Here is a 19,398-nt window from a genome sequence, read left to right as displayed (position 1 = left end):
CATACTATCTTCACAATGCATATGTAATTCAGTTCTCAGGAAAACATAATTAGTATGTAGCATAATATATTCTCTCTAAACACATCACCATGATGTGAAATACACACAATCAAAACAAATGATGCCTACAACCTCAACTGAACTAGGCTACCATTATTGAGCAGTTACATTACAAATGAATATACGATTAAACAGTTTTGCTGTAGCATCCCCAACTTGCATAATGCTGCTGCTTTAACCATACATCTTTTCTTTATGACCAAAAGGTGGCAATGTTCTACTTACTATCAACTGTCCTTAAAAAGCCAATTGAACTGTACTCACACAGGAATAGCGAAGTCTCTTTCCAGCCAAGCCAAAAAGATATGCATCGTTAACCATTGTGTTTGCTATGTCCCAATACTTTGGTGATGACACCTTCAGTTAAAAGCGACACAAATATTGAAATACTGTTCAAGCAATAATCCAATGAGAAGTGTGAATGGACATTCAGGTATATCTTCTTATGGGGAAAATTAAAAGGCATATATAGCTTAAAAATAAATGAATGATGTTCTCTCTTACTCATCACATATGACACAGCCCTTACTCAGGATATTTATACAGGATACCAATCCCTGGTACGCAGCAAGTGAAAGTTTCACTAGCCTGGCTGCATAGAAAATGCTGTCTAGCTATTTGAGATCTTTGCAGAAGCCTATTTGAAGAAATGTAACTCATTTGAGGTGACCTCCATAGCTGGTGTGAGGATTTGCCATTCATGGATATTGAAGTCATCCCAAACATTTTCCAATGAAGCCTTAATACCACACCCACATAAACTGCCAGTACACATAACAGCACAGAAGAAACAGTGTACAGGTGTTATTTTTCCAGTTAGTATATCATCAATGATTGCATTATTTATTTTAATCAAACAAGTCAGGAATAATTATGTTACGTATAAACTGCTGCCCCTAGTGTTGGGCCCACTCCTGTGATTGCCAAGCACACACAGGGTGTCCCACACCCAAATATTCAGATACTATTTCCCTAAGATGCTAATGAGTAAGTTAATGTCTTTTTCCTGTTTTTTGTTGTTGTTGTTGTTGTTTTGTTTTTTTTTTTTTTCCCATAGGAAGATGATTACTTCTCAGTATCAGCAGTAAACTGGGAACTCTTACGTTATGTTGTATGACTGTTTATGTTATTTACGGTGACGGACTGCTTGCTAAAGCAAAAGCAGATAGCTAAAGAAGAAGGAAAGACATGAAAGAGAAGAATATATATGTCTATGTAAGCCACACCCTTACAAATACACTGCAGTAATTGTCAAGCTTCTAAAACTGGAAAAGACTCTCTCTGATGCCAAATTTAGCAAAATGATAATTCTGCTAATGCTGAAGAGTAAGAGTTCCAGCAGAACTCTTTTTCTAGAGGAAAAAATAGTAAAAGAAAAATAAAATCAACTGCTGCCAGCTAATGGCTGCTAAATAACTATTAGCTACAAAAAGTAAGATGAGAATCACTTCTCAACAAAACAGGAGTAACAAGAGTAGGTTGATGTCCAGAGTTTGCAGGATAGTCAGTATATGGCAGACATTAAAGTTATTTAATTCCTTCTGTGAATGCCTATTGATGTAGTTTACTGATATACTAGAAATGCTACTTTTCTTAAGTGTGGAACATCAGCATTTCAGATGATATGCAGATATCCACTACTCCTCCTATAAAAAATTAAAAGAATTTGTTCTAATTTTTCCAAATGCCATTCATCTGCTGAAAACAAATTGTCATAGTCATTAACTGTTTAATATTATAAATCCTATTTATTCATTAAGGTTATTTAATATTTGTGAAAATGACTGTAATTTAATTACTGAAAATTCAAAATACCCTAAAATAATACAGCCATCCTTTTCAGAGATACCTTTTTCAACCACCAGTATACCAAACAACACCATGGATATCTACAGATGTTGAACAAAATCTATAGAGGTACATACTTTCTAGAAAGCAATGCTCCTTTCAAAGTCTTTGGGTTTGATACTGAATATATATGGCATGATTAATTAGATAATCATTTCTTAAGTGTTACAGGAATATCTCAAGAAATTCTATGAACATAAACATGAAGAATCTGAGAAGCTAAGAAGAGAGCAGAGTCAAAATAAATTGCCTGCGCTGATGTGCAGTCGAAAGACAAACCCGTCAGCATTATTTAGACAAAGAAGTTATAGATGTCACTGTGACCAGAACTTCACACCAGAGATCTTGCCTAGCAGTTGCTCTACTCCTTCAACCTTAAATACCAAGTCTCAGAAACTGTATCGTGAAGCCACAAGTTTCAGACACAATTCCAAGGTATAATATTATGCAAAATGCCTAGATACTAACTCAGAACTAGGCAATGCAGTTGAAACGTCCTAACGATTTGCAAACCAGCAAGGTTTTGTGAACCAATTCAAATTACTTCCCATGTTTTATGTACTCTCTCTATATATTTATGCTACAAAAGAAAAATTAAGCAAGAGGGACAATAGCATTATTCTCTTTAATGTCTTCAGTATCCACTTAATCCACCTTCAGTATCCACTCATTCTCCATCTTCTCTCTTACTACACCTGAAAACAATCACGGAGACTTTCCAAATACTTTGGAAGTGTTCAAAAACACTTTAAATGTTTGGAGTTATTTTCCTTAGTTTGTGAACCGTCATATTATTATAATTATTATTATTACACATTTTGCAGCTTCCTTAATCTTCAAGTACAAATAGAGCTTCATTCTAGCTGCCACTCAAAGATGTTATATAGCCAATTCCTTGTCCCAAGAACTGAAACTATATACAGTCAACATATAGCACAGATATGAACTCAAGTACCAAAACTCGTATTTAAGATGCATAGCAAACCTTATGGTAATTCATACTTAGAGCTTTATCTTTATGCATGAGGATGAAAACTGTGTGAAAGTCTCCAAGTTCACTTTTCAGCCTAAGCCTTCTTTCCTATTCTCACACATGTAAAATACCATTTCACCTTTTTTGTTAAGCAAGATGCCATCAAAGGAACTTAAGAATAAATAAGATGAAATGCCAGGTGTAACAGTTTCATACAAATGGACATTTAGGGAGGTAAGTAGGGGCTTATGCTACATGAAAAATAAGCCATTAGAGAAATGGCTGGAGACGGTAACTGTTCAAGGGACAATAAAAGGCATGATAAAAAAGTCTGCCACTAAGGTGAACATTTACGAACTCTGAGACCCATTACCACTGACTTGCTTTTACTAAATCACACAGAATATGTGCCTCATTGCTGAGCATTCTTAATTGCTATCAACAAGTTATGTTAGTAGGTGCTACTACAGTATGTTCTGTGATACGATGTTACACACCATTACAACTCCATTTAAGCATGTCATTTTAAAGTAAGTAAATTTAAGATGTATTGTAAAAAGCAAATCAGCTGTGATGCCAATGCAAAATAGTCATTCAAGAACCGAGTCTTTTCTTTGAACAAACCCTGGTTTACAAATCATGTCATTTTTCACTAGAGCTTTGAGTTGTCATTCAGAGGAAGCTGTCATTTTACTGACACATTGCAACATGAGCTTGAGGGTAATTGTACAGCTTAGGAAGCAAAATATTCATGTCCCATTTGAATGCATGGAAAAATTGTAAGGCAAATTTGTGTTTGGTTAACTTAGTAATGTAGCTTGTCTTCTGACATATTCCCATGGGAAATGGAAACCGAAAGGTATGCATTACATGAACTTTTTTGGATACTTACCATGTTACTGCCACTTATTCAGCCACGAAATTTTCATACGTAATTCACTGTCCTTTAAGAGGCCTGAATCACATAAGTGTTTACAGCAGGTTCATAAACAGCAATTTCTGGAAACCATAGAGGAAAGACAATGGATCAGATACAACAGTGCATAAAATTGACACATACAGACATTGATTTAAGCAATAGTAGGAATTACAAATAGAAGAACAGACGTGCATAAGTAACTGTCGGGTTTCTTTCTTCCAGATGATTTTGCCAAACCAATTTTTTGGTTTCTGTTGCTTTAGACCTTGCTGTTTCACCCATCACAAAGCTCCTCATACAGAACACATATAATGGGTAAAGAGACAGGCTTTTCTTAAGCAAACTTCTCAGCCATTATGAAGCTTAAAAATGTACACTTGCTCCTAAGTAGATTTGACTGGGTGGGGGGAGGAAGACACTAAAAGAATAACTGCATTTTCCATACTTCCTATTTCCTAAGATCAAAAAAAAGTTTTTAAACTTTAAATTGTAAAAAAGTTTTAAATTTTAAACAAACTTTTTTTTCTAGAAGCTGCTTTTCAAAAATACAGATTATATGTAGCTAAAAATGTTTGTTTGTTCTGAAAGATCTTTAAGCATTTCTACCTTTATTTTTCTCCCTAAGCACCCTTCAATACAGAATCTAAAAAATCAGACACTTTTTAGACAACCTCCCATATAAGGTTGTTCTTCACTCACTGAGGTTTCCATTAATTTCTCTTTTTATGTCCAAAACATCACATGTTTGCAAATTGGTGCAGTGAATTTGGCAAAATGGTTTATAGTTGTGAGGGGAAAAAAAAAAAAAAAAAAAGAAAAAAAATCCACCACCACCAACAAAAACACACCTTATTAAGTCATTTCATTAAGATACAATATGGGGGCCAGGAAAAGAAAAGAAAAAGTCAACAAATTGCAACTGAATGTGCAGAATTCAGTCTTGTGCAGCACAGACACCCCACCCAACCCCACCACTACATGCATCATCAGTGAAGTTGCCTATGAATCATTCTATGAATCTGAAAGGCTTACTTCAGTCATATTTTTCTTGATCTGCAGTTACTTTTCCCACAAGTGGGACTTGAAATAAAGTTTACTTATACTAAAAATTAAAAGCCTATGTCTGTCATTTTTAGGCAAACCCCTCGTATTTATATTTCTTTACTCAGTCTTGTTACCTATTCTGTAAGCTTTTATAGCCTTTTAAAAAAATGAAGTGGCGTGCCATTTAGTAATAGCTTTTTCAGTTCTCTCAAAATCATTAACAAATAGTAGCTTGATCACTTTAAACACTTGTCCAACATTCCCTGCATGCAGACATCATGGAATGTCTTCAAATAAAGAAAAATAACAGCACGGTATTTATTTTTCATTTCTCTTCAGCTGTAAGTCATACTTGTAAGATAATAGTTGCTTTATGAATGATTAACCCATCACATACTTCAGAAAGGTAGAAGACAAATTTTGAGTTGTTTATTCTGCATTTTCACTGCCAAAACAGCAGGATGACTTTCTTTATGCAATTTCACGCTGATTACATTCTGTATGAATATGAAAATCTTAATCAGTGGGACTACCCTAAATACTCCTGAAGACATAAGCCTCAGAGGAATATATCAGCCTATTTTTTTCAAGAAGAAAATGAAATAAAATAAAGCAAGAAAAAAAAGCTGAAATAAGCATGTCATAACTTACATGGACATACAGGACACAGTCTGCACATGGTATTTTTGTTTCGAAAAAAATTGACTGATATGCATAAAGTAGGTGAGCAGTAGGAAGCCTCATTCATCACTTTTCTGAGATTATTTGCTCTTACTGAAACAGCTGAAATGAACATACAGTCTTTTTGTTTGTTTGTTTGTTTCACAAATGGAAGCTTATGTTTTCCTTGACTTTCTCTATGACACAGTGTACAATCATGCTCAAGCTGTGGACACTGCTTTTTCTCTGTACTGCAGTCATTATCAGGAACAATACTGGCAGTCAGACACAGCAATACAATCCAGTACTTTATCTCTTAGCTAAATCCATATATTCATGTGTATTAGATAAAGTCCACAGATAAAAGACCATATTCAAAAAAAAAAGACCATTTGGATGATTTCCTCATCTACATTTAAAAACATAGCAGAAAGAAACCTGAGAGACCATTTCTATTTTAAAATAGAAAAATTACATTCAAAAATTGGGAACATCTCAACATTGGGAAGATTTACAATTCAATTTGCAAATTCAACACTTATAAAGCCAAAGCTACTTTTTTATTATTTTATTTTTATAAAGAACTACATTTCAGGGTCATGTAAAGCTTTTGAAATCCAGCAAAATGAATAGCGAACTATGCTGAAATCAACAACTCAGACTACACTCAAAAATGAGGCTTTTTGTACATTGCCTGGAAAATCATCATTCTGTCAACTGTGCTTCTTTATCATTCTGGTTATGTATTGCTGCAAACTGATATATAAAGTAAAAATAAAAAGGAAAAATTAAGTTTCACATGGGCAAGGGAAGTAGGAAGTCCATTTTTTTGTGTAAGAGTCAGTCATCAGTTAGTGAGCCCACAGTTTTGTCTTCTTTCCTTGCTTTGTTCGCTTGTTTTTCATTGGTTGGTTGTTTTTTGTTTGTTTTACAATTAGCACAGTCAAAGCTCCAGCTGAAATTAAAGATCAAAAGTTAACAGAGCTCAGAAGAAAATACATTCAGCTTCAGCCCTGTTTAAGCACTACTGTCATCTTCCTGCTTGCTTCTATTTAGATACTGAGCAACTGCTACTTAAAAAAAAAAATTAAAATAATAAAAATTAAAAAAAAAAAAGTGATTTAGTGAATTTGAAACCACTTGAACCACTTGTAATCAGTTGGATCAGAAAATATCCACTACTTCTTAAGTACAATTGCTTAAAGGAGAACTGAATCAAGGGTAAAGAAGCAGAGGTAATACCTAGATGAAAAATAAGAGCACTGTGATCAAATTTGCAGCATTACTTATTCACTGGATCACAGACTCTTAGAAAAGCAAGAGATTTGGTGGGTAGAATGTCAGCTGGTATTAATTCTAATAGCTCTAGTGAAGCTGCTTTACCTGCATTTGTGGTAGACTTGGATCTCTTGAGAATGAATTATTTTTCACAATTCCTTTAAGTTTCAAAACTGCGAGGGAAGTAATATAGTTCAAGATGATGGGAAACACTGAGATAGAGCTGAATCTATTCTTAATAAGGAGAGAAAGATGAAGACACCTTTACAAGAATTCAAGTGGTCAAGTGGTGTACTGAAAAGATTTTAGTTCACTCTTAGCTATCTGACTCTAATTTTTGTCCAGGTAACTTTCCAGGTAACCATCATGTGCATGTTTTTATTCAGACAGTTTTATATTTTAATACCTTTTTTTGTTAAGCATGCGTAAGTGAAATCCACAGTTTACATTTGCCCCTGCTAAATACCTGTTCAAATCTTTTTGGCAGAATGTATCCAGAAAAAGAAATGATAAGGAAATCAAAATAACATGCAATCCTTGATCTCATATATTTCTTTATTCTCTTTCAGAAAACTTACAGATCTGAAAAGCCAATAAAATCAATGTAGAAAGGATTAGTTTTAAAAAGAGAGTGACAAACTCAGAAGGGAAACACACAGTCTTTCTTTTTTGTCCCACATTTCCGCTGCCTTTGAGAAGGGATAAGTTATGTTTCACAAACCTTTACCTTTATGGAGATTTAAAAAACAACAACAAAAAAACAAACAACAACAACAAACACGATGCAAATGATGATTTATAGTTAAAACACTGAAATAATCACAAATAAGAACTAGGAAGTCACTCATCACGTCTGCTGACTCCTGTAGTTTTAAAACCTATGTCTTACTCTGATAATATTTTACAAAGTAGTACATCAAGGTGTTTCTTCACATTTGACTTGTGGCACAAAGGACATTAGCTCTCTGGTAAAAACAAAAAAGTCTCATTAAAAAAATAATTTCTGTGGTAATTAACAAAAACTGGGTTAGTTAATTTTTCAAACAATATGAAAGGCTGTTTGCTACTTTTTTATTTCTCTTTATGGAATGGTTTATTCCACATATTCTGTTTTGGTTACCTTTAGTTTATTTTCAGTTCACAGTGACAAGTTCAAACACAAGAAAAGAATGTGAGAGGTGAGATATTTTTAATATGACAATTAAAAAATTCTTAACATGAAAGTTGCCTTTAAAAAAAAGAGTTGCAAATCTCAAGAAAAGCTAGTAATTGGCTTAAAACTTTCTCCTCTCTTGACAAGTTTACAAAAGCAAGCTACTAATTCATCTGCTATGTTTCATGCATTCTTTTTCTTATATTTTCTTTCAAAAGCAGAGTAAAGCATACATAATCATATTAAGGTTTTTGTTTTCAAGCAGGTCTCAGGCTTTTAAATCATGTTCTGGGTTACTAGTACATTTGAAGATTACATTTATACACTATACATATAATTTCTCGTAGTACTTAAAACATTCATCCAAATCAAAAAAAAAAAAAAGACACTTGACAGTTCAGATTTCTGGGTGGCATTGTAACTGATAGCAATTGTGAGCTATCTAAAAGTCAGTTTAATGTGTATCTGGGGAAAATATTTTTAAAGAACACCACTGAAGTCATGCTCCATTGGAGACCTAGCCAAGGCATCAATTAGTGGTATTAGAGGTATCAAGTTAATGAAGTCCTAGTCCAGCTTCTACTGAGAGTTTTTGTGAATATCAAGTTTTCTTTCACCATCAGCACTAGAAGTTCATAGTAATTACAGCCTCCTCACTCCCCCAGAGATCAGGTTTAAGAGTTCAAGCACTACAAAGCTAACACCTCCTGCATGGTGTTAACTTGTAGAAGGAAAGGTAGAAAGCTGTTGGAAGTGTAACACTGGTAATGAAATGAAAAATATATTTTGTGTCAGCCTATTTTGCTGCAAGCCTTTTCTCCTTTACGATGGAACCTAGGTTAACATAAATCAGTTACCAAATGAGTCCCCCACATGCACTAATCTTCAAATTACTACCACTTACACATACTACTACTAAGTCATTTTTAGACTTTTTGTAAATGTTTGGATGTACAGATTTGGCACCATTTTGGGACAGATTTTTATCAGAACATAATTTTGCATAGAAAACTTGTCCTCTAGTACTAATAGATGTATGTGCATTACAGAGAAAGCAGCACATGGAAAAATATCAGGATTGCATTTTTTGAGGTGTTTTAGGTGTACTACTTATGATCCTTACCCATCACCCTTGTTAGTACAAACAAATGAGAATGCGTTAAAGCCAGACCAGACAATATAATTAAGAGATAAATGAGATAGGTAATTTTGAAGTGACTGGTATAAGCATACTAATAATATATTTGTATTATAAGCACATTTATACAATTCTCGCTTTGAATGTTAACATCTCAGATTCAGTATTTTAATTAAAACGTGTATGGTGAAAAATAAAATACGGTCATTCAAAAGATTAATCAAAACTAGAAACCAGTTTGAAAAAAGAACAGATATGCCTCAACAGATAGGTCTGTCATCTACCCTTTCCTTTGAAATCTTTAAATGATGTTAAACATGAAATATGACAGATGAAACACCACCAAGAAAAAACAGAATGCAGTATTTATTGTATTGCTACTGATAAAAGAGGCTACAGAACTTTTAAGGCTTTCCTTACAAGATCTTTACCTTATTCTGATTTGAATAGCACAGTAACTTTTCTTTCTTTCTTTAAAGACCAAGGTCATACTGGGAATCAGGACATTATATAGTTTGCCCAAATAGGATGATTTCCATGATGCAGGCAGACAGTTTAGCATAGAATTTTGTGAAATACAAAGCTGCTGGCAGATGATGAAAAATGCTGAGGTTGAAGCACACCGTTAATTCACATACGTACCTTCCAACATTGCTTGCTTAGTTTGCCGTGAGGTGGCCGTGGTACCAGAAAAGAAGCCTACAGGCGTACACAAGTTCACAGTGCTAAGTGTGGTGCTGTAACAAGTTGTCTTGAATTACGAAGGCTACAGAATGCTAAACAGTCCCAAGACAAAGGAATACCTTGTCTTAGAATTTATCTTGAGAAATGGAACTTTCAAAGGAACTTGAAGTACTGAGTTGCAGCAATATTCTGTCATTAGGGAAGTACAGTATTAAGATATTTGGAATTAACAATGATGTAACATATTAATGCTTTCCCAATATCCTTCTCCTCTCAGGTACCACAAGCAAGGCTACTGATCTTCCAGATTTTCATTATTTTATCTTAAAAAACACTGAGTATATCAATGATCTCATACCAAAGATACTCAATAGCTTATGTTTGACCTAATTGTGATTAAGGATTTTTGGAATTAAGGATTTTTTGGGGTTAATTATACACAAAAGCCATTCTTTTATGCTTCCAACCTTGTGACTTGCCCAGACTCCAAATCTCAAATCCAAATAATCAGACATAACCTGGATATTACAAAGTTAAAAGAGCTACCCAATTTGTAGTTACTAGTCATCATCATCTTTCTTGTCCGGAAAAATAAAGTCCACCACTTACATAATATTTATGCTACTTGATGCATGCAAGAAGAACAAAAAGACAGCCTACAGCTGGCAAGTAAATCAGCCTCCTTGGATGCAGTTCGCTTTATAAAGCATGCATAAAATAAATAATTTCTGCGTTGTCATTTTATATCATGTATAACAACACATTTGCTTTTGCATTCTTATTTTAGTTACTAACTGCGACCCCCGTTTTGGTAAACACATGCTTTTCCCTCTAAAATATGCCTTATGTTCTAGCATTTTGTACTTTACAAAGAATTTCACCATTTCTAGTTTTGCTATAGTATTTACTATTTTGTTATAAAGGCAAGGAGCATTTATAAGGCAAATTTATAGAGCCTGCAGTCAGTTGGATTTCTGCTTCTGTGTCAGCTAAATATATTTCCTTACCATAGTGTCATTTGACAGCTGCAGTCAGATAACAGCAGAAATGTAATAGCACGAGGAAGAATACAAGCAACCTAGGGAAGTTACATCTATTTAATGGGGATGGATTGTCCCCTTTGAAATTTTTAAAGCATAATATAGAAAAACAATGAGTCATTAGTTGAGAAAGCAGTTCGTTCTGTTGCAGAACAGCTTCACAAAAGCCATTATCACCTCAGTAAAGGAGGTGAACCAAAAAGCTTGAACATTGACTCAGCGAATTAATGCATGAACACATATTGCCGTAGATGTTGTAATTCTCGAGACCAATTTTTAGCTAAAGGTAATAAAAATAAAAAATAATAAAAAATAAATAAAAACAGAACTTCAGAAGCATTACCTTGTAGGTTACAGAGAGCTAAATTATTACTTAATTGCAACAAATGGTCTGAAGATAAATTATAGCTGTTTTCATTAATTGCTCTGTTAATATAGCTCTGTTTTCATTAATTGTCCTAAAAGTCATTTGAATATTTATGAGGAGGAAAATAAACAAGTTCTCAAAAATCTTTAGGAATTCTGTTGTCCACTTGTAAAAGTGGATACTACAGTAAAGAGTGATAGTATTCTCTACTGAGATTGCAAACACTGTAAATATTATACTACCCATAAAATCACACATGATTAGGGAAGTCAGCATACTGTGCTATATGTATAATAGATATAAGAATGGTTTGTGTTTAATTTTCCTTTTAAAGAACATTTAGACAATAGCATCTCCTAATGTACATGCCACAGTAGAAACAATTTACTGTTTCACGTTTTACACATTTTCATACATTATTACACTGGATGCAGGAATGTGCATGTTAGATACAAATGTTTCTAGATGTCCAGCCCTATTTTTCCTATATATTGTTGTTAAATTCCTATTGCTTTATTTTGAATTCTTTCCTTACAAGAGAAAAAAAGATCAATACTACAAGCACCATGAACTTCACAGTTACTGTGAAAGCAGGGATCTACCAAAAGCACTGCAACAGTTCTTTATCATTGCTCATTCTTCCAAAATAAGAACTTTATGTAACACAAGGAGTAAAAAGAGCTGACTGCTTTCTACCCTGTTGTACTGACAGCTTTTGGCATAGGCAATTATGACTCAATTTAAAAAACCTGAGAGAGAAAGTATTTGGGCATGAACACTAGAGATGGGCCAGCTCTTTTTAACCAGATATTAAGCATAACAACAAAATGGCATTTCAGTTCTGCCTGGTCATTCTTCACCTTCCATATTATCCGAGCAGTTAGACAAACGAGAAGTTCAAAAATTGAAAATGGAGTGGAGAAGCAGCAGAAAAGGCCCAAGAGAATGCAGTAATTGCATAAAGCAGATGAGACTAACACTGTAAATCTTCTCACAACAGAATACTTATTCTAGATTGAGTAGCAGTTGCCTTCACTAGAAACAGCCACTTATTTTTCATGCATCTTTCCAAATAAGGTGGAGGATGAAAGTTGGTAAATTTTATCCACATAATAATTCAGGCATAACACGATGGCATATTTCTCAGCAGCTTCCCAACCTGTTCTACGTCCCACAGAATGACACAGGTAAAAAACCCTGTCACATTAGTAAACCAAGAAGAACTAAGGTTGACCACCCCCAAATCAAATGATTTATGGCCAAACATAACAGCACTGTAGCAACATATATATATGTTTTTTCCTATGTGAAAAAAGTTTGATTTTTTAATTCTAAAACACAATAATTAGCTTCTAGGAGCAATACTGCTTGTTAACTGACTGATGAATCATTCAGTTCTGGGGCATTGAGGTGGTATAGAATAAGAATCATAGAATATCCAAGTTGGAAGGGATCCACAAGGATCATCAAGTCCCCAGGAGTTATATTCATAAAAGAAAAAATATTAAAGTCAAATGTCAGTATTTCAGTCTTTCTGTGGTAATAAATGAAGTATCTGTAGATATTGAGACTCTTCTTCCACCATCCCCAGATATACTCTTCAGCACTAGGACACAATTTACACAGCTGCACTATATTGCTTTATAGGAGAAAAACATTAAGACATGATAACAAATGAGACTTGCTCCCCCCAAAAAACATTCACCAAGTTCTCCAGCAGACATTCCTATTAATATATTGTTCTTTTGCAACCATCTAAAAGCAGAACAAACAAACAATAATAATAATTGTTAAATATCAAGGTTGCAATTCAATCTCTCATTTGCATTATGTAACCGAGATATTTCATAATAGCCACTATTAAATTTAAGTCCGATGCTTTCTTCACTTTAGGAAATGAGTGCACCCAGGAAGAAGCACTGATTCACAGGTTTTGCTGACAAGTTTAACCCATTCTGTACCTGTAATTTGGACCCCAGCCATTCAGCACAGCAGACAGTGAATGCTGGTACTAAAGCTGTTCTGATTTTTGCTGCCTCTGAAACTGTCATCATGAACAGTCACTAGCTGCTTTGCAGAATGGGAAGACATTTTGTGTTCTGTCTTAAATGCGGGTACTTAAATGAGGGTGGATTTTTTTTTTTTTATTCTATAGAAGGTAAAAGCTGAAGAACAACACTGCAGAATTTATAATATTTTTTAAAAACAGAAAAGCATTCTAATTGAGTATGCACACATTTGTGCTGTTGACACAAGTATGCATTTGGGACAAATTGCTTCAGAAATACAAAAAGAACTCACAACTCTTGACATGCCAATTCTCAACAGCTAAGACAGTGCTTAGACTCACAAATTGCATGGTTTATATATAAATAAATGCAGATAGTACAACTGGTCATAACTCTTTAGTATATTGATCTCAGTGCACTTTCCCCTTTCTGCCTTTAGTCTCTGAAGTTAAAATCTCAGGCAAAAGCCACATTCAAACAAAGCTAAATAGAAGGCAACAAATGTGTTGGGGGAAGAGGACAGGGTTTTGCCTAGTCACTTCTTTCTCAAAGGGTCAGACAGTAAAACTTATTTTTCCTTTTTCACATTTGTTGCTGATATCAGCTTATTTCAGCTGTAACAGCTTATCACAAAGAATCATTAGTCTAGTACACCTGACATTCTGCCTCAGCGTGTCTTGGACAATGCTTGTGGGTTCTATTGGTCTTAATCACCAAAATGTGTATCCTTTTGCAATCTTGGCAGTTGAATTCTACTTACAGGTCTGAACTGAGAAATCAGGATTATCCTGTCCTTATGACAGAAGTTATTCTAGGTTCTATGCATTTATATTTCAGCGAAAGATATGTTGATAACATCATTTCATGTCTGTGATTAGTTAAAATAGAATTTGATTTTTTAAACCTGTTAATGGGGTGATGTCAGCTGTCTAATATCCCAAAATGACTACAAAAGTCCAAAATCATTTATCTGATGGTAGCAAGAGAAATAAAGATGCGATTCATCAGCTCGAGAAATTAAATGACAATTCTGATTCCATTTGTGTGTTTGTGTGTGTGTTTTAAATCTCTAGTTAATATTTCTCCTCAATATACTAATTAGCTTCAGCACTTGGAATCTCACAATTAAACATTCTCTTCATTGCTGGTAAAGGTATAGACAATTTTGAGATTCAGCTGCCACAATAGTTCTATGATGTCCAGAAAATTATGACAATCTTCAGTTTAAATAATTTAAGTCAGTTACATCAGTTATACAAAATAATATCCATGAGGTATGGTGTGCCATCTTTTTTATTTATTTCATCTTTAAAAGAGGAAAGCTGAAAGAAAAGCGAGTGAATACGGATTCTACCCATTCCTGCAACAAATGGTCATGCTATCATCCTCAAAGCATTGTCATAAAATCTTGCCCTATATGCTTTCTCTTGACATTGACTTCCTCTCAGCAACAGTTTTGAGTGTGTTAACGTAGTACTGTGCTGGGAATGTGACTGTCATCTTTCACCTTCTGTTCACCAAAGAGGGTAAAAAATAACCCACAATACTAAATTGTACTTCTAGAATATGCTGGTCATGGGACTTGGAATGAGCTCTGAAAAAAAACATTGCAAGGTGACTAGCAAGGTTTCATTGTCTCCTTTTCCTTCACAAATCCATCCACTGGTTAGAGACTCACTAACAGATGAGCAAAATGTCTGTTCCTAGCCACTAGCTCAAAGTGAAAATATGTCAAGAAGGATTCATCTGGAGAGTTTCTCTTCAGGAACATGCAGGAAGGGATAATCATATCCCATGAGAGACAACCTGCAGAGTTCCTACAAATTTTCAACAGTGTTTCAGTCTGGATATGGAATTTCTTCCAGTGAATGCACCTCCCACATCCCTCAAGCCATGGCTCTGCAAGCCTGCAAGTACAAGGCTAGTAACATAATGAGCTCCCTACAGACTTCTTCCCAACACATGCAGAAGAACATGCAAAATATAAAGTAATATTGCTAATTAGGCAGGAAAAAAAGCCCTACAATTCTAGTCCCCCAAGCAGCTGGGCTGTTCCCGTCCTCTGAGGTCATCAGGATGACCTTGTCATCCTTGTAACGCTTAGCCCTACAGCAGAAAAACTGCAGTGCACAAATGCTTACATGGCTTTCTGAAACTCAACTCTCAGAGCTGCTGGAAGACCAATGTCTTTTTACAGGATCTTTCTCTACTATTTATGTATGTAAGCTTTCCAACAAGTGGCCAGCTCCTTTATTGACAGTTATATTGGCTGCTTAACTACAGACACACAAAACAAAGATGAATTAGCATGGCACAAGTAGCTGTTTACTATAGCATATTGATTAGAGAATGGTCAATCTACAAAATCAAGTTACTAGTACAATCCCTAATGATCACCTCTTCCCTGAAACTCTTTGGATTTTATAATTTAACCTACCTTTTGCTATCAGGGTTACCTTTAATAAATGAGGCTTATTTCAAGCCATCATAGGTCTCATGCCAAAATCTGAATTAAGAAATGCTTATTAAAAATCAGATTATTCATTTAGGATTTTTCAATTATGAATGGTCAAAGAGTGGGCAGGAAATAACAAACTAGCATAAATGCAAGTTAATTGTTGTAGCACATGGAGAGTTTCCTGCAAGTTGTCATTGAAAACAATTTGTCTGACAATGTTCATACAATAAAGCCCAAACTTTCCACATAAACAGAAATCTTTAAGATGGACTGTGCACTAAAATTCTGACACAACAGCCCAGAGTGTTTCTGTGGGATAAAGGAGAACAGTCTTAAACCCCCTTTCTTGTCTTTTTAAGGCAACTGACTTCAATTTCATTCTTCTATATGAAGTGGCAGAATTCCAAACACTATCTGGGAGAGGGAGCTGTACGTTTGTCCTGACTCAGCTGTCTTTGTTCATTAAGAAGCTATGGAAGCCGGACATCGCTTAAAATCTTGGATTTATCATGACTTGGAATAGTGGATTTTTGAAATGTCAGCTTCTGTAGGCTTGAAATTATTTTGAAAGTCAACTCCAACACAACTACCATTGTGATACATTTCTCTAAGTACGACAGACATTAATAAATCTTGGTCATTAAATACATAAACTAAAAATGCAACAGTTGTATTGCAAGGGTAATACAATTTACGTAGCTGAGTAATAAGATTTAACACAGTAAGTTTGATCAGAAATGTGAAAGCTTGTTACTTATTTGTTTCCTTAAGTAGTACTCAAGTAGTACTACACTCAGCAGTAGACTACTTAGGAATAGACTACAAGGGGCGGCTTATTTAAAGAAAGAGGACCAAATTTGACCACCAAACAAAAAAAAAAGAAAAAACTTTGAATGAGGGAGAATAACCACTCTGTGGTATGAAAGGTATGAAAGTCAGGCAAAGATTCAGAGCTCCTGAAGCAAAAACAATAGATTGAGAATGACTTGAAGACCATTCCAAACCTGAATACATCTCCTAGGTAATTTTCTCTAAGAAATTTCTCTGTATGTAACTTCTACTTTCACACATAATTAAGAGCTGTCATGATTCAGGCAAAGAGTTGCTGGAAGTAGAATAGTAATTGCAATCCTCCACCAGGGACAGATGTAATATATAGTAAAGATCTTTCATGAGCCAGTACCTTCCTCAAGAACAGAACTGCTGTCTCTGCCACCTTCCAAAAGCGCGTGGAAATCTGCTCTGGTAATGCAATTTAAGAACATATAGAAACTGCTAGATAGTGTTTTGCACACAAATGTGTACAAGAGAAACAAGGAAGAGCCTTTACAGTCTCTTTGTAGAGATGCAGACTAGGTGAGCATTTTGTAGGTGGGCTCAAGCTATTGTTAAAGGCCTACTAGCAAACTAGTACACTAGGCCTACTACGCCTACTTGCAGAAGTCCCGATCCATCATTTGCACCTCATTTTTGGCCAAACTTGCAAATGCTTACTAAGTAAACAGGAGTGCATTTTTAGAAGTCCAAGAATTTACATGTAGCATTTACACTCACATCCCTTTTTTTTTTTATTTGAAACACCTTTATACATATGTGCTACAGCCTCCACATGACTTAACACTGTAAAGTGTTTGTATTTTCTCCTCCCTTCCTACTTTTCAGTAACATTCACAGTGCACACATAACATCACAGAAAAACTCAGTGTGGTTTCATTGTTATTCTAAATATATGTATTTGGAGTAATGTGTTTCTCCTCTGAGACCAGTATCTCCAGTGGCATTTTTATAAAATCGGTTCAGAGCTACTACGAATACATATGCATTATATCCTCCTTGTAACATGTGTTACAATTCAGAACAAAATTTATCACTGCTTTCTTCTGATAATTGCTTGACACCTCAGACATTAAACACTCGCACAGAAGCTGATAAAGTTGTTAACTATTAAGATGTAATGCTTTGAAAGATTACCCATGAACCAATACTTTAAACTTGATTTTTTCCTGCCATGGCTAAATAGATATTTATCAAATGCTTATTAAAATGGTTGCAGAACAAAAAGGAGAGGGATGAGGCCTTCATGCAGAAAGATTGATTTTTTCCTGTCTCTAACGCAATAACATTCATCATTTTCTTCCTCCTGTTACATTCACGTATTTTCTTCAAGTGTTTTATCTGTTTTATCTACCAAAACAATTGAAAGAAAGCAACAAACTTACTGGAATCCTCTACTGCTTACAACTATTTTCTCCCATGCTTTAACTTCCACTATTATCAACATGTTGACAATAATTTCAAACAGCTACATGCTGTAAGTGATGCATCGACAAAATTTAAAATCATTATTTTAAATTATCAGTTATGATACTTACCTGGACTGAACAAGAAAAAATAAGCAAATACCTTTCTAAGATGAATAAAAAAGACTTCACAGGCAGCAAGAAATTCAACAAACATGTTTCTTTGGCTCAATGGGTATGTGTAAATTTTCGTGAGTGTCCTAAAAAAAAGAGTCATGCCACTGATTTAGCCAGTAAAGTTGTTTTATTTCATTAACTTTTATTGTGAAGCAATGTCTTGCACTTAGGCTTAATATACAACACTCCTAAATTTTGGCATGGATTTTTTTAATTTAATTTTTTATCTTTTATGTCCAATACGCTGTTTAAGTTTACGAGTCACCTCCAGAGCTGCCCTTTCCCCTCCCTCTTCTGGGAGTGAAAGGCTTTAAGTGGTGAAAGGCTTTCAAAATAGCTTTGATGTATCAGCACAGATACAAGCTTCCAAACGGTGCATAAACCATCTCTCTTTTTATTCTAAACCAAATCCATAACTTTCTCCTACTTGTCTTACTTATCAAGGACCCTCTCTTCCTGCCTTTATTATCTTTGGCACTGAAGTGAAATTCTCTCCCTCTCTCTCCAGTTCCAGTGGATGTTCAACTACTTACTAGTAGAGAATGTACTGGCTAGTATTTAGAGTAGTTTTATTTTACTTGAAGTTTGAAACATCCAGTAAGTGGATATATCAGAGAAGCCAATAAGGATCAGCAGAAAAGCTGAGTCCATTCTATAATGAAAAATACAAAGATGCTCAGAATTAGTGTAAGAGCTTATTTCTTAACTGATGATCTTGAAAACAGTCTGTTCATGTGTGGCTCAAAGAGCTGACTGACAAATAATTTATCTAGGAGAAGGTCTTTCTCCTGACTTTAAAGATGCCCAATGCTACTTAGATTGCAGGGCAGCAAATTTTTTTTTTTAAGTTTCTCTCTGCAGTGGATTGACATACTCTGTTCTTCTAGACTGTGCTTGAAAACCTCTAGGAAAAAACTTTAGGCAGCAAGGCTGTGAAACAGCCTTCTCTGCCAGATGTAGGCTAGAATAGCCTGCAGACTCATAGTAAATGAATGGAGAGATGCAGAACAAGAATAATCCAAACAATTTCCTAAAAACACAGAAGCAGCAACTGTAATACAGAACAATCACTATTACAGGTAATACAAATTGGTTCTGCTTGATTAAGGCATTGTTGGCAGAAGGAATACATGAAACAATACTCTCTTACAACATATACTTCTCACAAAACAAACTCTTCCATTTTCACTGATATAAATGTTAATCACTTTCCAACCACTTTTTGCACCATATAATACTTTGGCATACATTCAAATCACTTATTTTCAGTAGGAAAATACGTGAGTACGGAATGGCCATGAGATAAAGATTCTTGCAGACCTTAATCTTCAGGGTGAAATTCCATGGCCC

General features: G+C 34.8%; 1 long non-coding RNA gene across 2 annotated transcripts in view; it reads right to left on the bottom strand.

Moving 5' to 3' along the window:
- Nucleotides 1-19,398, bottom strand: part of LOC106037415 (uncharacterized) — a 165,259-nt gene that overhangs the window by 72,375 nt on the left and 73,486 nt on the right. For both annotated transcript variants that reach the window (XR_007168919.2, XR_007168914.2), the window contains exon 3: nt 3,774-3,880. This is a non-coding gene — a long non-coding RNA (uncharacterized lncRNA). The remainder of the gene's footprint in view (nt 1-3,773; nt 3,881-19,398) is intronic.

This window comes from Anser cygnoides, chromosome 13, assembly GCF_040182565.1.
Source record: "Anser cygnoides isolate HZ-2024a breed goose chromosome 13, Taihu_goose_T2T_genome, whole genome shotgun sequence".
NCBI classification, from domain to species: domain Eukaryota; kingdom Metazoa; phylum Chordata; class Aves; order Anseriformes; family Anatidae; genus Anser; species Anser cygnoides.
The sequence above is the reverse complement of the archived record's forward strand: the minus strand, read 5'-3'. Positions and strand labels throughout refer to the sequence as shown.